The 25443-nt window shown below is 37.6% G+C and overlaps 1 protein-coding gene across 3 annotated transcripts in view; it reads right to left on the reverse strand.

Annotated features, from left to right (window-relative positions):
* coro2a.L (coronin 2A L homeolog) overlaps nucleotides 1–25443 on the reverse strand; it is an 89914-nt gene that overhangs the window by 36713 nt on the left and 27758 nt on the right. The window contains exon 1 of one of the 3 annotated variants that reach the window (XM_041579532.1): nucleotides 10193–10335. The exons of 1 other annotated variant lie outside the window; for it this stretch is intronic. The gene's annotated coding sequence lies outside the window, so the exon portion shown is untranslated. 3 annotated transcript variants of the gene reach the window in all.

Raw genomic sequence — 25443 nt, forward strand, 5'->3', positions numbered from 1 at the left:
TTTTTGGCTAACTAACTATATTAGAAACATTATTTATTATAAAACAGCCTAGTTTTTATTTTTACACTGAACAATTCCTTTAAATCGAGGCCATCAATATAAACCTAAACCTACATGGGCCCACCAGGTACACTCTCTGCAAAGGCCATACAGTCAGGAAGCGTAAAAGGGACTACACATGGTATGGCCATCCTCCTATTGTTCATACTGCAAAGTACATGAATGAAGCAACAGCAGAAATAGTGAACTGACCAACATGGTGATTGTCAGATGGCATTTTCTACCCTGATTCCCGAAATAACCATTAGTATATGAACTTTCAGTGAAGATCAGTGGGATACCATGCATGTACTATTAATTCAGGACTTGTTTTAATAGCATCTTGGTCTTCATGATGATGTTTTTTAGATGTGTTCTCTAACAGACCAAGAGAACTTTTATCTTGAGATCATGAGACACTTTAATGGCATACAGAGGGACCCCGTTCAGCTAACTGTCTGACTTATGAATCAGTTGGATGCAACAGAACTTAAATAGGGGGTTCATTGCAATTTATTTAACATCATTGACTATATTTGTATTCCAATGTATGATATAATGCAAAGAATTAGATTACAAATAATTAGAAAACACAATTCAAATAATTTCTTTAGTTTAAGTAAAGTATATTTTGCTTAATTAAAAGGGTGATTCACCTTTAAGTTAACTTTTGGTATGTTCTTGAATGGCTAATTCTAAGCAACTTTTCAATTGACCTTCATTTTTTCTTTGTTATGTTTTTTGAATAATTTGCCTTCTTTTTCTGACTCTTTCCAGCTTTCAAATGGGGGTCGCTGACCCCATCTAAAAAACAAACGTTCTGTAAGTCTACAAATGTATTGTTATTGCTACTTTTTATGACTCATCTTTCTATTCAGGGCATATCCTATTCATATTCCAGTCGATTATTCAAATCAATGCATGGTTGCTAGGGTAATTTGGACCCTAGCAACCAGATTGCTGAATTTGCAAACTGGGGAGCTGCTGAATAAAAAGCCACATAACACAAAAACCACAAATAATAAAAAATAAAAACCAATTGCAAATTGTCTCGGAATATCACTCTCTACGTCTACTATACTAAAAGTTAATTTAAAGGTGAAGAACAGGTGCCCTTTAAATCAATTATTTGAACCTGAAGCTCATTCAGTAGAATCCTGCCAAACACACAAGAATTCTATGTGGTCTAAACTAATTCAATAGAAACAGAAAAAAATATTTTTTTTCAAGTACGGTTCTGAATTCTCCTTCAGTTTAAAGGAGAAGGAAAGGCTACAATTAAGTAAGCTTTATCAGAAATGTCTATATAAATACACAAGTAAACCCTCAAAGTAATGCTGCACCACATTGCTTTCCTTCTATTGTGTATACATGGGCTTTTGTATCAGACTTCCTGTTTTCAGCATAAACCTCCAGGGCAAGAGCTTGAGCATGCTCAGTTTGCTCCTCTCCCATCCCTTTTCCCCCCTTCCTGCTGTAATCTGAGCCCATAGCTATGTGTGAGCAGGGAGAGACTCAGGCACACCAAGCTAATATAAAAACTGCTATCCTAAACAAACAGAGGGGGTCATTTATGAAGTTCGTGCAGCGCATATTTATTTGCAAATGGTTGTATTGCCCATGTTTTTTTCTGACTGCTAAAAAATTGCACTGCTGTGCCCGTCATTCTGGTTTTTAAGAATTCGAATTGAGAATACATTTTTGCAAATGGCTCACAAATGAGATGGGTGTTTGCGTGAGTGCGCCCACTGTGCGAGGTTGTATGAAAATAGCGTTGACAGCAACTTAAATTTTCAATTTGCAAAACTGTTTTGTGAATATTTTCTCCGCCACCAAAGTTGTGGCGTAATTCAGTCGTAGGATGTGCACATAAATATTTGCAATTTGCGATTTTTGACATATTTAAAAAGCTCTTATAGACATTCGCATTGTGAAATTCGCAATTCTGTTTGCACCACACTTATTCAGCTTTATAAATATAACCATGCGCAGGGCAAATATATTCACTTTGCGTGAAGTTTATAAATGAGCCCCATTGAGAGCTTCTAGTGCTGTATACTCAGGTATGGTAAAGAATTCTGCAGAATAAATATAGTCTCATAGTTTGCTATATTGTGGCTTATCTAATCAACTGCTTCGGTAGCTTTCCTTCTCCTTTAACAAGGTCCCTTTTTTTTTTTCCTTTTACAATATGTATCTCATCTTAACGTAATCCTTCTTAAATTATATATTGTGTCTTTCATGAGTTGTGGGGGCTTCCTTCAATGAAAACCAGGTTTCCACTCCTTTCTGGAAATACATTCTAGTCATAAGAAGACGGGTAACTGTATACATAACCAGATGTTGCATTTCAAATGTATGGGTTTTACATGTATTCATTATTACCCAATGACTATTTTTACTTTGCTCCTGATTAAAATATTTCAAAGGCATTTTTGCAGTTTGTGAAAGATTCAAGTTGTCATAAGACAAATCCCTTGTGCGCTTCACTCACTAAACAGTTGGAGGCCGATTCACTAAGGGTCGAATTTCGAAGTTAAAAATACTTCGAAATTCGACCCTCGGATTGAAATCCTTCGACTTCGAATATCGAAGTCGAAGGATTTAGCGCTGATCCTGCGATCGATCGATCGAAGGATTTTCAGTTCGATCGAACGATTAAATCCTTCGAATCGAACGATTCGAAGGATTTTAATCCAACGATCGAAGGAAAATCCTTCGATCAAAAAATCACAGGCAAGCCTATGGGGACCTTCCCCATAGGCTAACATTGACTTCGGTAGCTTTTAGCTGCCGAAGTAGGGGGTCGAAGTTTTTTTTAAAGGGCAAGTACTTCGACTATCGAATGGTCGAATAGTCGAACGATTTTTCGTTCGATTCGTTCGATTTCGTTCGACTTCGAACGAATTTAACCAATTCGATGGTCGAAGTACCCAAAAAATACTTCGAAATTCGAAGTATTTTTCATTCGAATCCTTCACTCGAGCTTAGTGAATCAGCCCCTTGATGTTTACATTGATAGAGTTTAAAACAGTTTAACCTGTCATGTTGCCATGGTATCTGCAAACTCTGTATTGTAAACATATTACATACATAGTAAAACATGGGCTCATGCAACTTAATTTGTGCTGGGGTTAGCTAACAGAAAACTAAAACAATAAAGAACAGGATCAAAACTGTACCAAATGCTGACACCCTGCCAGATATTGACTGCAGATCATTGATAAAACCCATGTATATTTCTTTACTCCCCAAATGACTTATGTCTATAACTAGATATACAAAGTTTTTAGTTGCCTACCTAGCTGGGGAGTAACCGATATGTTGGTTATGCAGAGACATAGGCAATGGCAAAGGAATTTTGAGAGGGAATTCTGCACATAAGGCTGTACTCATACCCCCCCACTCTCTCTAAAGAACACAGTACAAAGATATATAATAATATATTCGTGAAAATGTATTTTTAATTACATTTGCAATTACTTAGAAGAAATAATCCGGTAAGAAATACATTATTTGTGCTTATCACTCAATGTTTAGAATAGGTAGCTGGACCATTCTTCTCATTTGGGTCATGTCTCGCTAATGCTCTTACTACTGTTGTTTAAAGGGGACCCTTCACCAGAAAAAAAAAAAAAATATTCCAAATCCTATTTTATCATGTTAGATTAAATGAACTTTAATGACACTATATAAATTTTTTGAATCTTGTTTCCTTCGGAATGGAAACTCGTAAAGATATCAAAGGAGCCATTTTGTGGACACTGTTATTAAGATAAGCCTTGCATCATCTCAGAATCTGGTTTCTGCACCAGAATGGGGGACCTATTATACATCCCCATGCCCTGACTACACAATTAAATAGTGAAGAGAGCAGGGGGGGGATGTTGAGAGTGCAGTGACACCTAGTAAGTAGGGATGGGTGAATTTTTTCGCCATGTTTCGCTGTGAAAATGTCGCCCATAGACTTGTATGGGCGTCAGCAACATTTCGCTGGCGGCAAATTTTTGGCAAAGCGAAACGGGTCAAATTTGTCCAACCCTACTAGTAAGTGCTGAATGGAAAGTAAAAGTAATTTCCTAATTATGCATAAGGCATAGAGGAGGGGCTGGCAATATTTGATTGACGGCTGAGATTTTTAAATGAGTTTACAACAGCTATGAATGCTTTAAAAAAAAAAGAATTTGGATTTCATGTTTAATTTCAAAAAGGACTTTTATTATACAGATTTTTATGTCTGGGTGACATCCTGTTAAATATCCGAAGCGCACTGAGAGGTAAAACATGGCCAGCAACAGTTTTCATGTCTGTATAATAGCAATAGCAGAAAATGAGGCTCAAAGTGGAAAGGAAATCTGTTGTTATATGAAGCGACTAAGCTATGAAACATACATAAAGAAGCTAACAAGGAATGACATGCTGGAATTCTTCCTGCAGATTTAGCACTAGGTATGTCAAGATACTGCTATATCCTGCAACCTACACTAATGCCATTTTTTGCCTGTTTGGGGGAGGCAGTGGGGGAAAAAACAATTAGATAATATGATAATCTTTTTACTGGAAAATCTAAATTTAACTCTAAATTAAATAAAAAAACAATAATAATAATAATAAAACACAGACTAAAAGATTGACTACTTCAGTTTTTCTTTTCAGCCTTCAATTGCCCTTGCAAGGGGTATTATAAATACCCCTAAAAGAGCTGGCACACTGCCTGCAAATATATTTCTACATTATACATACAATTTGCAATGGGATGATACAAAATGTCTGGGAGCTGAGGTTTTCCATAGATTGGGGCACCGTACCACTAAAGAGCATTTGTGCATTTAAAACTACTAGGGGCACATTTACCTAGGGTCTAATATCGAGGGTTAAATACACCCTCGATATTCGACCGTCTAAGTAAAATCCATCGACTTCAAGATTTACCGCTATTCCTACGATCAAACGATCGAAGGAATTATCATCCGATGGAACGATTCGAAGGATTTTAATCCATCGATCGAAGGATATTCCTTCGATCAGAAAATTGTTAGGAAGCCTATGGGGACCTTCCCCATAGGCTAACATTGGCTTCAGTAGGTTTTAGGTGGCGAACTAGGGGGTCGAAGATTTTTTTAAAAAGACAGTACATCGACTATCGAATGGTTGAATAGTCGAACGATTTTTAGTTCGAATCGTTCGATTCGAACGTCGTAGTTGAAGGTCGAAGTAGCCCATTCGATGGTCGAAGTAGCCATATTCGACCATTCGAAATTCGAACTATTTTTCCTCTATTTCTTCACTCAAGCTAAGTAAATGGGCCCCCTAGTGTATTGCCACTGAATTATGTTTATGCCGTGTTGGTTAACATCAAGTACAAGGCAAAGTTGAGCTAAATGGGTCACTGGGCCCAGCCCTTCCTACCTCTAGGGAAGATTTTACAGCTAGTGGAGAGAAGAAAATGACATCAGTAGACAGCAGTACTATAGGAGGGGGTGATTAATGCTACGTCTACATAACTGTACAGTGAAATCACAATATGAGATAAGCCCATTACAGAACTACAGCTGTGTTAACAAACTGAAATAAATCATTTAAAAAAAAATCACAAGGTCCAACACAATAACAGCCTCACGAGAGGTTTGTGATCAAGTAGTTTACGCAAAATTAGTGTAATCTGTTTATATTAATCACCCTTCTGCCATACATTCCACTATAAATAGACAAACGATCAAGAGTTTTAAATAATAATTATAGAATAAATAATAATTATAGCGGCAGCATGTATAACGTATCCAACAGAATTTATGACCCAGAAAATAATTCATTGGAATGTATATTGTCAGAATTATTTAAACTGTACAGAATAACATATTGAACCTTTTGGAAACAGCCAGTTTTAGAGCTTGATGATTTTATTATTTATGAACAATCCTGTTGGGTTTATTCAATGTTTAAAGGGGTGGCTCAAATGCTGATATTTTCTGTGCAAATGAACACCCAGGCATTCTGTTTCATGCACGAGCTGTTAATCTAATCAGTATGAATTCATTTGTTTGAAAAAAAGGCAATTAGTTCTTTCTGTAAGTAAAAGCTAATATTTGCAGTTTCATTTGCAGGACAAACGGTACAGTCATTGTTTATCAAAAAAAAACTATAATGAAAGCAGAATATATCCTTCTGCAAGCAACAGGTGATCTAACAAGACTGGCTGCATTGTGTTCATTTTATTATGGTCATAATTAAATAACTGCCATCTTGCCATCTAGACCTTTATTTGTAAAGAGACATATTAAATAAAATAAATTTTTCATTATTCTGTTCTGAATATGTATTCTTTGTCTATTGTATAGAAAAGCCAAGTCTTTTTCACAGCGGTTCACACTTTATGGGAAATTTGTTTTTTGTCAAAACATATTTTTGAGAAACATGAAGTGTTTTTACATTACAGAGTCACATAAAAAACTCAAGGCTATTACCAGTTTCACTAAGTCAAAAGTAAAATCAATGACAGTTTATTAAAGATACAGCATCAGCTTGGCCATACTCAGTTATTGTTGTACTTAGCACTTACTCATTCTTAAGAGTAAGTGCTAAATGCAGCACATAACAATATCAATACTTCCCCTAAAAGACTAATTGTGGACCTATGCAGTGTCATATACCCTAAGGGGCAGGACGTCACCTCACAATTTGTCTGTTACACTAGGCTAACCTAGGCACTCCTATACATGATCTAACTGGCCCCTTCATCACGGTACCAGATCCTCTGTGCTACAACCACCCAAAGGCTGCAATTACATGGATCGGACAGCGCACAAGGTAGTTCAGGCACAAGGTTGGGTAAGGGGATGTGCAGTTGCTCAATGGAGCCTCCCTCTTCTCCGGGATCTGCTGATACAAAGTATCTCTGCCAGAGCGGCTACATAAATTTCTCACCTTTATTTTCTTGGTGTAACAAAAGGGGCATGCAGGGATGTCAGTAAAAATATTCTAAAAAAACAATTAAAACTGTTAGATGCAGTATGAGAGGGGATACTGATATATATGCAGAATTTCCAGTTCAGGACCACTCAACATTTTCATTTAGACAGAACCTCAGCCACTGGGTTTTCAAGCATAGCCAGAGCAGTATGCTGACCAGATTCCTAATGACAGGTCAGTTTTATCCTTATTAGGACTTATCAGTGCAGTGCAGAGTTTTCAATCAGTATGTAGAGCCACTGCACTGATATTACAGTGCACTTTCAAATGCATTTGGAGGCACGCAGGGTGGAGTGACTGCAATGAGGTGAAAGCTCTAAAATGTTTTAAAGAAAATTCCCATCATATAAAACCTAAACCACAGCATAATTCCATGCCAGCTCAGAATGTCTGCAATACAGACAGAGTGCATCTTCAAAGGGCTTTTAAGGAGTACTCAGATTCCCCTGATGGATTAGAAATAGGCCTGATGAGAAAGGAAGGATCATGTAATTTATAATTTGTACTTCCTGGCTCCAGCAGCTATTGCCTATATATCAGTTTAACTGTATGGTTTAATCCAATCATACACCCATAAATCAGTCTAACATTTTAATCCCAGTATTACCCAAAAATCGGTTTGACAATAAGGCTTATGCTGTATGGATATGCCCTATAATTAAAAATAAGAGTATTGAAATATTATACTATTGTCCCATTGTCTTGCTGCTATAGTTCCAAGAACATCTACAACAGTATATAAGTGCACACCACATACCTAATCAATAATGGCCCTTAGGCTGAGCTTTCACCAATATTAAAGGGGACCCGTCACCCAAAAAATTATTCATAATCCTATTTTATCACATCAGTCAAGCAAAATGAACTTTAATTACACTATATAAATTATTTGAATCGTGTTTCCTTCAGTCTGGGAACTCATAATTATAGCAAGCAGGCAGGAGCCATTTTGTGGACACTGTTTTTAAGACAAGCCTTGCGTCATCACAGAATCTTGTTTGTGCACCAGAATGGGGGACCTGATGTCCATCCCCATGCACTGGCTACACAATTAAATGGTGAAGAGAACAGGGAATGTGGGAAAAGCAGTGACATCTAGTAAGTGCTGAATGGAAAGTGAAAGTAATTGTCTGCCCGCCTCTATGCCCATGGCATAGAGGAGGAGCAGACAATATTTGACAATATTTTAACTTGGTTTCAGTCGAATCCTGCTGAAAAAGGATGAATCCCGAAACCAATCCTGGATTCTGTGCATCCCTACCACCAATACTCTAAGTCAATATATTCATGATCTATGAATGTATATTCCAACCTACTTTATAAATATCTGTTTACTAAGACAATTTCTAATAGAGATACCAGTATTTATTTTACAAGTACCTATGCCAGGAGTAAAAGATTAAGGATCATGTTGAGGGAGATGACCTAGTAAAATATTCAAAGTCTTACCTACCACCTTGACTTGACAAGCGATTGGTTTATCAAAAACTTGGAAGAAGAACGCTGATAGGCTGTTAATTTCTTGGTAAGCTTGTGACACGTCAGAAAGAACACTTAGCAACTATTCCTTGATTATTTTTGATACCAGATGGTTATTCCAAACATAGCCAACATGGATAGAGACTCCAGAGTAGCACAATCAATTGTCACTATCTATTTTTTACCCTTTGTATTTGTGTAATGGAATTATCTAGAAGCTAATGTATGATTATTTTCCCTTGCTTTTTTCACCTTAGCCTTAGCTAGCACTTTCCCTAAGGGAGGCTACAACCTTCCCACTGCCCTCCTATAGTGTAATAATCCACAAAAAGACCATAAAGATTGGCCCCAAGTTGAATGGTCTCAGGGCATTGCAGCTAGCTGAGCTATGCTGAAAATGGAACTCATCATAGCAGAAACAACTCCCCTACCAAGTTTTTAACATTCTATAGGGAGTTACCATAAATCTATGTCATCACACTCTACTCAAAACACATTGCCACGAAAATGTAAGGGTACAGCTAATCTTCAAGGGCTCAAGGAACAAACATTTTCTACAATGATGTAATCCATAGCTATCACTGTAAAATATAGGTACAATGTAGTCATACAGACTGACACATACCGAACAGTTATGGTCTAATAGTAAAAAATCTGTGTTTTTTTCTTAGTCAAATGTCAAACAATGATCCCATTTAGAGTTTCTCCGTCTAACACAGAAAGCAATTCAAAGAAGATAGACAGAAAGGGAACTGCTGTCACATGTCAGTTTGTATTTCATTAAACTGATTGACATTAAGTTCTGAGAACACAGATACTGGCAAGTACAGCAGGATGTACACTGAGTTTAAATAAACGGTATTCTGATATCAAAAGGTTTCTGTTTACAAGCTTTCGTCATGATTCTTGCCTGTACCTTGTCCAACTAAGCAGCTAATCTTCCATACGCAAAACAATAAATAAGGGTAAAGTATATTCAATGTTTTGTATCACTATAAAAGAGTAGAACCTTTTGAGCCACGCTATGATATGTTGGTACAAGGGTCAATGAAACGTGATCTGCAGTGTAGAACCATAAAAATGAATGTTCTAACTGGATACCAGTGTTCAGTCTAAGAAGACAAACAAATCTATGCAGGAAACAGACAATGTGCAGAGATATTAATATTAACCCCAGGCCCCAGGCACTGAAGGTACAATGAAGACTTGTAATAATATAATATAATAAGCTTTATGTTAAAAGAGAAAGTAAATATCCCTTTAGGCTGGGCAACATGGGTTTGAAGACACATCATCACACAAGAAGAGTCACTGTTCTCAATTCTCACCTCAAAAATCACTTGGTGTATCTTACAATGTTTTGACAACGCATTTAAAGTGGGTGAAGCTATGTGTGTGTGGAGGGGAAGAAGGAAAAAACAGAAAACAACTATGCATGCTATAGGCCTGAAACCTAAAAAATACTGCTACTAATAAACTCCTAAAAAAGTATATAACTAAAAGTAGCAAAGTAAAAATACTTTTTATGTACTATATAAATGTATATGCCAAACTATTTAATAACAAGGAATGGAAATACTAATATTTAGAATGTTTTTTATCAAGCCAGATCTATAAAAGACCATCGATAAGGAACATAATGGTTGCATGTTTGTCCTGGGGTAAAGGAACCCTTGCTATAGAGAGAAGAAGAAAAAAGACCAACCTGAACATGTTGTTGCTGGAAAAGTCCTTACAATTGGGCCTGTACAATAATTAGGTGATTTGGTGTGCTGGGTAATCAGTGTGATGCCCAGAAAACAACTATGATAATGTAGGGTCAACAAAAGTAAAGGGTTGTTCACTTTCAAACACTTTTTTTAGTTCAGTTGTTTTCGGTTTATCAGTTCACTTTTTTCAGTTACTTTCTATTTTTTATTTGTGACAGTTTTTCTATAACTGAAGTTTAAAAAGTTTAATTTTTCACTTTCTTGTGGCTTGCTACAACAGCTCTAGAAGGAGGGTCACAGATTCTGCAAACTGTTCTGGATTGAAACATTAGTTGATACATTTCTTAGGCCCTGCTAATCAGAATCTCTGAAGGGGGTTGTAAAGGCAAAAATAAAATCCCTTTTTTTATTCCCTACATATAAAGAAACCTCTATATAATATACTCTCATTAAAAATATGTACTGTTTTAATAAAATAACCTGATTGTTTGCTGGACTTTACTTTACTCACTCTGACTGCTGCAGACACAATTCTCTAACAGTCGCCACCTGCTCTGCAGGGAACAGATCGCACTTTCAAATGGCAGGGAAGGAGTGTTCAGGGTTGTTTCATGTTTTATTTGTCTAACCTGGCTAACTTCTGCCAACCTCTGCTAACCTCAGTGCAAAACAACGCCGGCACCCTCCTTCCTAATGGTGCTAAACTCTGGCAGCACTGTTAGTTTCCCTGCAGAGCAGCCTGTGACCATCTATCGAATTGTGTCTGCAGCACTCAGAGCGAGTAAAGCCAAGGGGAAATCTGCAAACAATCAGGTTTTTTAATAAAATGGTACCGATTTTTAGGAGAAAGCATTTCTCTCCTAAAGTGCAGGCACAAGTCACATGACCAGGGGCAGCTGGGAAATTGACAATATGTCTAGCCCCATGTCAGATTTCAAAATTGAATATAAAAAAATCTATTTGCTCTTTTGAGAAATGGATTTCAGTGCAGAATTCTGCTGGAGTAGCACTATTAACTGATGCGTTTTGAAAAAAACATGTTTTCCGATGACAGGATCCCTTTAAACGTTTGGTTTAGATTTTGGAAAAACAGTAAAAAATAAAATATTGAAAGCATTTGCAAGTCTTTATTTCTGGTTAGCAATCTGAAGACAACTGAACTAAAAAAGTGTTTGGAAGGTGAACAACTCCTTGAAGTGGCGTTTCCTTTTAACTAAAATACAAAGGTATTTTTCAGGAAATTTGTCACGACAGGTAGTGCAGATTTCCCAAGGGCAACCGTCAACCTAATAGTGGCTATACATGCAGAGATCCACTCATTTCAAAAGATATCTAGTATAGGTCAATCTAAAAACAACTGGACTTGTTGAGTAATTAATGAAGACAAAAAGGAAAAATTGTGAGAGCACTCCATGGCTAAATAAAAATGTACTAAAATACATTGGAAGTGCTACTGATCTGGCCAAATTAACTACAGACATAGAAAAAAAGAAGAAAAATTGATCAATGCACATTCCCTGGGCCCCTGTCATATCAGTAATCTATGCAGATGCATGTATTTACAAAGACAGGGGGTTTTTTAGTTACAAAATTATGATCATAAGATTGATAAGCCACCATACCACGTCAAGGTAAAACCCATATGGCGGTCCCTAACTATTTACCTCTGGTCATAATTTCAAATGCTAAAGCCTCCCGGCATAAGAGCATTACCTGAAAAATAAGGTCTCCCGACCTGGGCATTGGTTTTCATCATAGGGCTTAGTCCTCCCCCGCCATTAGCTTTCAAAGGGGAGAGATAACCTAGACCCCAGCATTGGTTCCATGAGATTAATCCTCCCCCGCTTGCGGCTTTTAAGAGAGAGAAACTGCCCAGACCAACACCCATTTCCAAAGGCATTGTTACACCATTTAAAGAGACAGGTATGGGGGTGCTACAACCACATGGAAGCCTGGCCTGCAGCATAGCTGCTGAACTTCCAAACAGAATAAATCTGCTACAATACAAAATACAAAAAGGAAAAATTGTGAGAGCACTCCATGGCTAAATAAAAATGTACTAAAATACATTGGAAGTGCTACTGATCTGGCCAAATTAACTACAGACATAGAAAAAAAGAAGAAAAATTGATCAATGCACATTCCCTGGGCCCCTGTCATATCAGTAATCTATGCAGATGCATGTATTTACAAAGACAGGGGGTTTTTTAGTTACAAAATTATGATCATAAGATTGATAAGCCACCATGCCTTTGGAAATGGGTGTTGGTCTGGGCAGTTTCTCTCTCTTAAAAGCCGCAAGCGGGGGAGGATTAATCTCATGGAACCAATGCTGGGGTCTAGGTTATCTCTCCCCTTTGAAAGCTAATGGCGGGGGAGGACTAAGCCCTATGATGAAAACCAATGCCCAGGTCGGGAGACCTTATTTTTCAGGTAATGCTCTTATGCCGGGAGGCTTTAGCATTTGAAATTATGACCAGAGGTAAATAGTTAGGGACCGCCATATGGGTTTTACCTTGACGTGGTATGGTGGCTTATCAATCTTATGATCATAATTTTGTAACTAAAAAACCCCCTGTCTTTGTAAATACATGCATCTGCATAGATTACTGATATGACAGGGGCCCAGGGAATGTGCATTGATCAATTTTTCTTCTTTTTTTCTATGTCTGTAATTAATGAAGACGTTTCACTACTCATCCGAGCAGCTTCTTCAGTTCAACTGACTGGTGTGGGAAGTTTTCGGAGTCCAGTGTAGCGAGGAATGCACAGATCTATACATTGGGGAGACAAAACAACTGCTCACCAAGCGAATGGCTCAGCACAGGAGGGAGAACTCTACAGGGCAAGACTCAGCTGTCTTTCTACACTTAAAAGAAAAGGGGCACGCCTTTGAAGATAGCAAGGTCCAAATCTTGAATAAAGAAGACCGCTGGTTTGAATGAGGCATGAAAGAGGCGATTCATGTCAAGGTGGAGAGACCATCTCTGAACAGAGGCGGGGGCCTTCGACACCATCTGTCTGCTACATACAATGCTGTTCTGTACCCCGGCGGATTCAGAACACTTCACACATCCATTCATGCAACTCTCACAATTAACACCTGTATCTAGGAGTTGCATGACAAATTGGATAATCCTATCACAACTACACAGAATTAGTGATGGGCGAATTTATTCGCCAGGCGCGAATTTGCGGCGAATTTGCGCGATTCGCCGCCAGCGAATAAATTTGCGAAACTCCCGCGAAAATTCGCGGCAAAAATTCGCCGGCGTCAAAATTTTTTTTTTCCAAAAAACGGGCGCCGGCGCCAAAAACGGGCGCCGGCGTCAAAAACGAGACGCTGGCGCAAATTCGCCCATCACTACACAGAATCAACACCTCTGTGAATTTCTTCAGATGTCACCTCTTTGAAGAGTTACAATGAGCCATTGTAAATAGACTAGTGGAAGAGTTTATATGCCGAGAACTTCACACACCAGTCAGTTGAACTGAAGAAGCTGCTCGGATGAGTAGTGAAACGTCTTCATTGATTACTCAGCAAGTCCAGTTGTTTTTAGATTGACCTATACTAGATATACCATGACCTGGATGAATGAAAATCTTCATAGTCATTTCAAAAGAGCGTCAAAATCAGTCCCCGATTTGCCCACCTTAAGGTGGGTGATATTGTGCTGATCCAATCAAGGGCCCAACGATCAGCTCACATCAAGGAGAATAAGGACTGTTGGACCGAGGATCTTAAAAAGAATTTAAAACCTGGCCGATAGACAGATCACAAACGGTAGGTGCCTGTCAGAGGGCCCCAAACACTGCCCAATAAACTGCCAACTTAGTCTGTCAGCAGCTTTTATCAGCCTGTGTATGGGGAGCTTTAGACCATATCCCTAAAACTACATCCTGCAGCTCCTCTACTGAACAAGCACTCATTATGTTCTTTAATGTTGTGTTATTCTCCTACAGAATGCCTAGGATACTTTCAAATAATTGCCCTTGTCTGCCATTTACAATTATAACCACAATGACAGAAATGAGGGGTGTTTATTTAAAAAACTCATCGCTTGCGGGTCTCCTTTTATACCTCACATTAGGTCCCACAGACATTTTAAAGTATGGCAATATCAAGAGGTTGGTGAACATTGATTAATGCTTGTAAGTCAGAAAATCTACAGGCACATTCCTAAGAAAAGAGTCACTGAATACACTTATCTTATCCTTTGTCATGACCTATCAAATACTGAGTACAGGGGTGGGAAAACACAAAAAACTGAAAGCATTCCTGGCAAAATTTATAATAGAGCATGATGAAACTGCCTTAGAAAGTTGTGTGTGTGTAAGTAACATTGGTTATTTAATAAACTGGATGAATAAGCCATAGTTCTTGACGACCTATATAATACTCTTTATAATGAAAAGGAATGTAAAGCAAGTTTCAATGAAAAATGGGAGTTAAAATTTTTTATCTTATGCAAATAATAGCAATGGATTTGTCAATGGATTAATGATATAATCACATTTACATTTTCTTAATTTAAGAAACAAAGAGCCATATTCAATAGATATATATAATAATAAATATAAAAAAATAGTATGTAAACAATATCACAAAAATGATATAATGTGCTACAACACAAACATACTAGGGGTGATTTACAACTGCATGTGAAGTTGTGCTTCCGCAAGATTCCCCACAATTGTTGCGCATCAAACCACATACTTTAAAGGGCTTGCATCAAAAGGTGCTCTTTGCACTTCTGTATAATTGCATACCTCCCAACTTTTTGGAAATAGAAAGAGACACAAAAATATTTGTGGGGGAAATTTTGACCAATCTATTTTGTGGCCACACCCCCTAATTAGTTAAGTTTGAACACATTTCTAAGACTCTAAATTATTCCAAGAGACCTTCTTATCTCAGATTGTTACAAAAGTATCTAAGTATTTATTCTGTGCTGTCTGCCAAAAGAACAGAAACTTTGTATCTTTTTCTGACTGTTCAGTGCAGGAGATCAAAGAGAAAGTTGCGAAATTTCAGTAACAAACCCAGGACTGCGGGTTGAGCTGTCAAAATCGAGACTGTCCCGCAGAAAACGGGACAGTTGGGAGGAATTTAATTGCACTCAGTGGCACACAGTCCTTCCTGCCTTCAGTTCTGAATCTGCTATGCAGATGCAGGAACATCTTCTGGTTGGAGGACGGACTTGGGAATTTCATTGCTTGCACTAGGGTTTGTCGTCCTCTAGTTATGCCACTGCATAACTAGGCATGGCCAGGGTAGATGACAATGTGGGTAAATATACATGCAGTTGGAGCCTCTAGGAAGATAGCATTACCAGACATTTTTGTGATTCTGTAGCCTGTCTTGACAGACAGTCCATGCTGGTAATTGGCTCCTACAGGTCATCTGCTGACCTGCAATGTACTAGAATGTACTAGTATGCTACAGGTATGGGACCTGTTATCCAGAATGCTCGGGACCTTGGTTTTCTTTGGATCTTTCTATAATTTGTATCTCCACACCATAAGTCTACTATAAAACCATATAAATATTAAATAAACTCAATAGGTTGGGTTTGCTTCCAATAGGGATTAATTCTATCTTAGTTTGGATCAAGTACAAGATACTGTTTTATTATTACAAAGAAAAAAGAAATTTTTAAAAAATCTGAATCATTGGGATGAAATGGAGATGGCCTTTCTGTAATTCAGAGCTTTCTGGAAACTGGGTTGGCAGTAATAACACATTCAGAAAATATAGACTTCTTTCAAGGGGACTTTGTAATAATTTGATGAGTGCACATAACAAAAATCACAAGACTGTAACTTAGCAACTATATCAGGTGATATATAAATAAATGATTCAGTATAGAAACTGCAGAGCTGAAATATGTTTAGTATTCAGCTTGCACTGCTTAAAGTAAAACTTCAGCTAAAAGATACCATGCTATTTTTTTCTCCCAGCTGTACCGGTAACATGTCATATGTTGTCATGAGTGAATGGAGAAATTAAGAATAAACTATGCAGAAATGACTTGCCAGCAGAATATACAAGAAAGTGTGGCATTTGCCAAGCACCATTTGCTATTGTCTCATGGAATTACCGATGCCCAGAGCTCAACAGTAAACATACAAATGATTGCTTCACAATTGTACTTATTTGCTGCAGTTTCTGGGGTCTGCATCAGTAGCCTGCACCACTCTCTCCCTGCATATGACAAAGGTAAAACATTTGAACTGTGTAATCAAGTGAAAATGCTGCCTTCTGCATTTTCGGGCAATTACACAGTTCAAATGCTCTCAATGAAAAGGCCTTCATATGTTTTGACACCTACGGGAGTGCAATTTCCTGTGGGCATCAGGGGGATAGAGGGATGTGGGGATTGGGGTGGATCATGGGTGGGTTGGGGCAGAATGACTGGGAATTACAAATTTAGTACATAACAAGTACTTAACACCTTGAGAATAGTATATAAGTACAGTAACAGTAAAAGTTTCCAGAGTGCACCTACACAGAACAGAGAAGAGAACGGGCGAAAAAAAAATCATGCTTTCATGTTTTTCAAGCCAATCTCCACTCCCCACCGCATAGCTGCACACAGGACCACAAGTGCACTGACAGGCATGGCATCAGCCTTTGGGGGCACACACACAGTGTGGATTTTGGTATAGACAACTTTAGAGTGAGACACATATATTAAACATCCACTAATATTTACAGAGTTCTTAAAAAAAATACTTTTGACAATCTTGAATATATGTGGAAATGCTATTCTAAACTGGTTTTAAGTGTTGTGGCGAATATCCAACTAGTTGTTCTCTTCTCGGTTATAAACATTATAAAGCTCCAAGACATAGTTAGAGAATAAACTTATCACAACAAAATGTTTATGTGCATTAGTCTACAGCTACATATAGGGTTTCACTGACTACTAATGACTTTTCAAGTTCATTTTTTGAACAGTAAATTCTTACCACTTTTTATAGTGGTTCACTTATTGCAATTCAAGTACAGCAAGCATAGGGTTGTGTCCGGTCAGAGCATGTAAGTTGGGCAGATGACTAATAAATGAATTTTGTGCATATATCTAGATAGCAGCTGAAGTGAGCACTAAAGTGTAATAAATTGGAAGGACTTTCAGGGATGGGATTAAGATATATTGAGAAAAATGTGGGCAGGAAAATCCAGTTTTATCTCTCTCTCTCTCTCTCTCTCTCTCTCTCTGTAGAGGAATGCATATTGTGTTTGTTTACTGTACAGAAACAAAATCAATACAGATAAAACAATGGAGCAGATTAAAAACTCATGTAAACTTTGTCACCTGGGTCAATGTTCTATGTAAAAAAAATCAAATATAGACCCAAAACATAACAAATGACACCTTTGGCCTAGGATAGAAAGTGAGTGAATTCATCTATTTAATGAATACTTCTGCCTTGAGATAACGGCCCTTTAAACCAGCTGAATTAACTGGCTGGCTGTCATTTTCAATAGAGTAACCACTGGCAATGTGCCTGTTGGGTCCAGTGTTTCCTCTAAATTATGCCAATGTTGAGGCCATCATACACAACAAATAATGGTATGCACATAAAGTGTTACGCATTTTTCTCTTGCATTCAGTTATTCTTTTTAAACTTGTGCATGAAATATCATTTTTGAATGTGTAGTTAAAGTGATACATACTGTTTGTGACCATATAAAGCCTATGGTACACAAAGAGATTATCAGTTTATTTTCTTTACTCAAAAGGAGTGAATGAGTGCCCTGCATAATACTGGCAATGGCAGTCATGTAAAAATGCCAGTAGAGGTCTATTCATGTGATTCTCACCTAAAACATGCTTGTTTAATTTGTCTAGCAAGAATCACTCCAAAATGGCTATAAGTTATTAAATATGGAAAATATGCCTCACCTTAGAATGTCATTGGATTAATGTACTGAATATTATTAAATTATTTGTTCATTTTTTAGTTTTTCTTAAAGCTCCCCATAGACGCGACGATTCTTCTTGCCGAACGATCGATTTTAGGGAAGTCCCACCAATCCTTCGAAATCATGGGGTTAGTGGGATTCGAACGATCGTACATCTTACGATTTTTCGGCCGACATCTGTCAGGAAATTGATCAGCCAGGTCAAAAAATCTTTGTCTGTCCCAGTGTCAATTTGTACGATCGTTCAGAGAAAATCGTGGTCTCACGATGACGATCGGATCTTTTAAAAATCTCAACATCTATGGCCAGCTTTACTCTTTCCTTTTTTTTCTTCTTTTCGTCTGTCTGTTGATGGTGTGAAATGATAAGAGATATCTTATGGTGTATTGCTTTGGTTTTTATGAAAATATTATGAAATGAAATTGAAAAAAGAATCACTCCAAAATCATTTCTGCTGGCTTTCTGTGCTGCCGTAGCAGGAAGGGGCAAATTATGTAAAATATATTGCAAAGATCAAAACAAACAGTGCCAAGTGTTCCATTACATTCTGAAGCAGTGGAGAGGATGGAGGCAGGGCAGAAGCTCACCAGAGAGAATGGATCAATGAATTGATGCTTCAGAATGGTGAGATATACACATGTTTGTAAAATAAGTGCTAGATGAGAATTAGTGGATAAAATTGTCAGACTGCCATAAATAATATTTACAAAGTCTAAAAAGCGCATCTTACTAATTCAGGATTAACCTTTTCCTTTTTTGAATTTTTTAATAAAAGGAATTTGATTTTTATACCCTGGCCATTGCTCAATTTTTTTTTTTTATATAGTTTTTGCTCAATTGCTCAGCAAAGTGTTTTTTCTTACAGCAGTAATATTAAAACCAAAATACATGTGCCTAATGATGACTACACTTTAAGAGAAAAGTATGTATAGGGTCATCTTCCTTATAAAAAGGATTGAGCTTCTGGTTTTGTTCACTGGAACATGCTGATATACAATATAACTAGAGAAATGGTCCCCTAATTAGAAGCTGTCTATCTTCCTTTCCTTCTTACATATACACACACTGAAGTATGAGCTTGTAATTTATTGTTAGCTCTGCACATTTCCTTCATTACAAGTTTCACTTATAGATATAAGTGAGGGTAGCCACACTTCTTGCTTAATCTAAGGGAGTGTTAACAAAAGTGCATTGCTGTTTATGAGGAAAAACTTGGCCAAGATATACATTTACAAGGGTAAATTTGCAGAGAATGTGCACACATAATCTACAACCATGCTTCATTAAACAGTTCATTGCAGAGCAAAATGGTGCTGATTATGGCCTATTCACAGAACAATTTCACCTGGACATTTAACACAAGCAATACAGTGCAGCTAGCACAGGCAAAGGGAGCATGTACTGTATGGCTGTGGGGCCCCTGGTGCCCTTTTAGCATGCAGTGCAGTCACAGCTACATACATAGATGGGCACACATACTGTATTTGCACACTATTTTGCAAGTATAATAAGTTGCACAACCCCAGGGGAGCAAGGTGCAAAGTGAAGAAAACACTGCACTTGTTTTTTGCACTTTGAACCAAAAATATCAGGGGCCAATATTCACCTACCTATGCAGTAATGAATACAAAGCCATGGGCTCCAAGATCCATGAATCAATAAATTGAGTACATTTTCATATTCACATGGTCTGTTTCTTATCTGGATGTAAAGAAAACAAAAGAGCTTTCTATATACACAATGTACTTCAACTTTTACAGTGTTTTCTATGGCAATTTGTTGATCTGCCATGATTGCAGGCAAATTGCTTAAAAAAAAACTAAATGCAGTTGGTGTAGTCCTTCTAGTAGAATTTTCTAGAAGTAACCCTAATTTTCCACATGATCTGGTATCTTTACTTATACAAAAACAAAAAACTAAATGCAAAGTATGTGCACCAAATTATATCCAGGAAATCTGATCAATGTCACTTGTGAGCCAAGATTACATCATTTAGAACAGCATCTGTTTTGCACCACTGTTACAGTAATTGCTTAATATGACTGCACAGTAATTCCTTCTCTAAAAGCAAGGTAAAAAAAATACTGTATTCAGGGATCTTAAATAACTACAGTACATGTTACATACAGAGTTCCATATACTGTGATTGTTAATGAAATAAGTCACACATACAGAACGATCCACAATATTAACGTGCCCCCATGTTGTACCTGAAAATGGTATGTTGCACATGAATGTTCTTGATGTGTATCATGCCAAAAAATTCTACATTATCAGTGTTTTTTTTTCCTGATGGCTTCCAATCTCCTATCCTGAGACTCTGTAAGCCAGGGCTAACAATATTGGTGTGAATAGTCGTTCCCCACTAATGTCACCAAAATAGGTGTGGCAAAGACCTGATACAAAAACCCCCCACATAGAAAACGCCCTGCAACATCACAATGGGTATGCAGATATGCTTAAATTGAGTGTGGGTGTAAGAAAAAAAGTAAGAATGTCAAATAAATTGAATGCCTCTTCGTCATCTCATTGATGGCAATGTAAAATAGATTCCCTTTAGTAATGCTCAGTCAGTAGGGGCTAAACCTTCTGGTCTGGGGGACTGCATCTTCTAATGTATCAAACAATAATAGTTTGGAGTCATTAATCTTGTTTGTGATAAGGACCTTAAACAGTAAGCTTCCCTGTGGCATCCATGATCCATGTGAATGATCTATATCTCGTTAAAGTGCTGTGGAATATATTGGTGCTGTATAAAGAATTATAATAGCAATAACTAGGGTTACATCCTTATCCAATCGTTTGAACTGTTGAACTATATGTATAGTACCCAGATACTTTTTTCAAGGAGATGTCCAACTTTTGCAAAGTTCAACCCGACTCGTAGGACTTTGCATTACCTAATTTAATGCTTTAATAAAATTCCACCTTTGCATTATTTAAATTATTTTAATATGCTCCTACCTGATCCTCCCCTTCACTAAAGACACTCAGAGATCAACAGTTAAGAGCATTTGTGCATACTTAGTCCCACTGTTGGCCAAGTGGACCTGGCATAAACCTCAATACACAATGATCCTCTCTCTCTCTCTCTCTCTCTCTCTCTCTCTCTCTCTCTCTCTCTCTCTCTCTCTTTTTCTCCCCAGTGCTTATCTTTGCATATTCTCTAAACCAGGGATCCCCAACATTCAGATGTAAAATGAGTTGGGGAGCAACACAAGCATGAAAAATGTTCTTGGGGTATCAAATAAGTGCTGTGATTGGCCATTTGACAGCCCCTATGTGGATTGTCAACCTACATTGAGGCTCTGTTTGGCAGTACAGCTGGTTTTTATACAACCAAAACTTGCCTCCAAGCCTGGAATTCTAAAATGAGCACCTACTTTGAGGCCACTCGGATCAACATCCAAGGGGTTGGTGAGCAACATGTTAGCAACAGCTACTGGTTGGGAATCACTGCTCTAAACCAAGAATCAGGTAACTGCCTTATTTGAATATAAAAAGAAGGCACTTTTTAAAGTGTCTAAATCTGCTAAATTTAACATTCCCTTTAAGTTGACTGTAGGTTGGGTTTACTAATTTATCAATATTTAAATACAAGTTTTTACAATGACAATTCTTTTCACAGCAAATTTGTGTTTTCAAAATTTTCAAGAATTATTAAGTGCAAAGAACTTGAATTAAAACATTTTGGGATCTAAAAACTGGCAAATTCATTTAAGTCAATGGGATGTGGGATTTCAGGGATCATGTTGGTTGGTGAAAAATCCAGAAATACACAGCTTAGAAATACAAAGTTACTTTTTATACTGTTTTTCTGGTATATATCAATTTACACAGAAATAAGCATTGTTAGGTAAAAGCTCCATGATAGTGCAAGAAAAATTGCTAAAAATTTCCCCTCACCACCTACTTTTGAACACTAATACTCTGCCACCTGGTGGACATTTACATTAGTCTTAATCATTAGTCTTGTCCTAATGAATGCGTTGAGTATGTGCACATACGAATGGCAAAAAGTCTGCATTGTGTCTGAAGCTGGACCACCAAAGTTCTAGCCACTGATCAGATCATATAGTGGAACTACAGAGACCGTTGCGCAAGGACCACATCTTGCCTGATGGGATTTTCTTATCTGCTCCATAGATATCTGTTTGATTTTGGCCAGATATTCTCAGGGCCCCATACACATCCCAGTGAGATGCTGACTTGGTCTGGAGGAACCAAGCTTTTCTCAACCCATGTGTGGCCACCATGAGATTGTTGCCAGCTAGAGAGCAGAGAGGTGGAGAGCAGATCTTTGAAAGGAACCACATTAATTTCAGTTTATGTATGTCTGTATTGCTTATCTAATGCTCCCATAACCCTGATACAGTTTCTGTAAAGATATTTTCATGGTTTTCCTTTGGTAACATTCCTTGCTTATAAACTCATAAAAATCTTTAATTCCACCAGACAATTGCAGGTTTTCTGCAGATTTTATAAATGCAATTGACTGTAAATATGGCAAGGAAATCATAGCACGCTGTATTTGCTCAGCAGATGGGTTGTTTAGTGAAGAGATTCAAGCACACCATTATTGGTGGTTACAAATGGGAATATGTGAGCTTATATCTGTGAGCTATGTCCTCTACAGTAGCAAATATAGCACCAGCTGGATTTTCAACCACAGATTTAATAATCTAATTTACAAATGCATAAAAGCAAAAACCTCTTGAACAATGATTACATCATGTTTAAATTCCCAGAACAGAAAAATATACCAGCCATATTTAGAATAAGGAATACACTGTTTACAAGAATGCCTGAAGCATAAGTAGCATCTGCATTTCAATTGGATGGGCCCCAAGAAATTAGCACTATTATCCTCTCCCCAGATTCACCAGACCATCTTCCACAAGCTATGTTTTATTTGGCTGCACAGACAGAAAACTGCACTGGCCTGGGGTACTTCTGTGTGAGCATTCCCCCCCTGTGATTTAGATTTACCTTCTCCATTAATCTTTTTTACCTTTGGACCCAAATTATTATTGGGAAAACCGCCTGGCAACCAACAGTTTGGTTTACATAGTAACATAGTAATTCAGGTTGGAAAAAAAAGAAACACATCCATCAAGTTCAACTATTTCTGTCCAAATGAGACCTGCCTAATTGCTAGTTGATCCAGAGGAAGGCAAAACACAATCAGTAACCTCTGCAATTTTCCTGAGAGGCAAAAAATACTAGTAAAGTACTAGTAAATTACATTGCTCCCATTTTCTCTGACAGATTGACTGTAAATCATACAGCTAATACACTCTAGCTGAATCATGTATACGAGTTACTTTACAACCAGGTACACCAGGATGGAAACATTAATTTATAATAAATTGCATTGAGGTGGGTTGATCTTAGTCACAACGTAATTTATTTAACTCCAACATCTTTCTAAGATGCCATGTGAAACTGATTATAACTGCAGTGCAATGGCTCTGTGCGTAGGATAAGCGGAAACCATTTGTTACTTGCCATACAAATAAACCCAATTAGCCGGGCTCCTTTGTTTCAGTCTAAACAATACTGATGTATACGTTGACCTTCCAGTCACTAGAAAATCATTTACTCATAATGGCTGAGTGCACTTATAAGATCCATGAGGTAAAATGGATACAGAACCAAAGTAAACTTAGCATGTTTAAGAGGTGACATAATGTTTACTAAGCATACCTTATTATATTTCTATATATCTCAAATGTATGCATTAGTCCAGCTGGGGTATGAATAAGTTAACTGTGTGGTGCACGGTGCTCTGCAAGCTCCCAAATGGGTTGCACTACTAAAGGATGCCTTTAGCAAATATTTTCCAGTGACTTGGTTTTCAGCGACTTGCTGTGGTATTGGTAGAGCAGATTGACTTGTGTCCAAGGTGGATCGAAGGGTTGACAAAAGGTGTGAATTGCAATGGAATGTTAATATGAGATGAGAAAAAAAGTGTACCCTTGTTGGTTCATAGGCAGATGAAAAGGCTGAAGTTTGTTGAAGAGAGGTCCAAAAGAATAGAATTTACAAGATAAGTGGCTTACCAGACTTGAGAAATATTAGATCCAGTGGTCTGATATATTGTGATTTGATCCCAAAACGAAGTCTTTGCCCTGGAATATTAACTGGCTAGACTTCTCCAGGTAACTAACTAGGGTGATGGGGTTGGGCATGTGGGGTGATGAATGAGACTAGTATTACTTGGGGTCATTTTAGTAACCCTTTATTTTTGAAAATTCCATTTTACATCTCCAACATCCTATTCTGAGACTATTATACCTGTGTATAATAGTCTCACATTTAAGAGTGAATTATAATTCACTCTTAAAATGTTTGTTGAGATATTTGGGACATATGTATCTGCATAACAGGGTATGACCTATACAGGAAAATGTGAAGTCTTCATGCACCATCGTTCATCAGTTAAAAGAGCATTATACCCAGTGACGGAACTAGGTGGGGGCGGGCCGTGCAGCCGGGCCCCACCCCCCACCCTCGTCCGTGCGGCGCTGCAGCCGACTCCAGCCAGCGTGACTGCCGGGGGGCCCTGCGGGGGGTGCGGGCCCTGGCCCAATTGCACCCCCTGCTCCCCCGGTAGTTATGCCACTGATTATACCCCCTGGTAGAGATCATCATACTTTAAGTCAACTAAAAAAATGATTAACTATTATTTAACTATTAAATACACCCAATAGGATGCTATGCCTCCAATATAAGGATTAATTACTGTATATCTTAGTTTAGAACAAGTATAAGGTTGTATTATTACAGAGAAAAAGGAAATAATTTTCAACATTTTTAAATATTTGGTTAAAACAGAGACTATGGAAGATGGCCTTCCCTTAATTCAGTGCTTTCTGTATAATGGGTTTCCAGATAACAGATCCCATCTCTGTACCAAGAAAAGTTGGATCAAAGATAAAAATTCTTTAAAGAAAATCCAGATATCTTAACATTATTATTAGAAAAAGTCAAATAGCTCCACCAAGAGAACATATTATCAGTGCTTCAAAGGGAAAAAGCACAAGCAAATTACAGAGAATTATACAGAGATTATTATGTACAGCAAGGTAAAGTAGAATAGATATAATTATGCTACATTCTTAAAAACAGCCCATTCCTTTACTTATTTTTTCATTAATTGACTCAAATGTCCCGTATTGATCTGCACTATATTGATTATCACCAGTTGAGTTTTTGTGTCAATAACATCTTCAGTTGAAAGCAATCATTTTGCTTAGGATTTACATGCATGACTACTTGATTTCCTCACAAACCAGCATAAGTGACCACTCCCTC

This window comes from Xenopus laevis, chromosome 1L (genome assembly GCF_017654675.1).
Source record: "Xenopus laevis strain J_2021 chromosome 1L, Xenopus_laevis_v10.1, whole genome shotgun sequence".
Lineage (NCBI taxonomy): Eukaryota > Metazoa > Chordata > Amphibia > Anura > Pipidae > Xenopus > Xenopus laevis.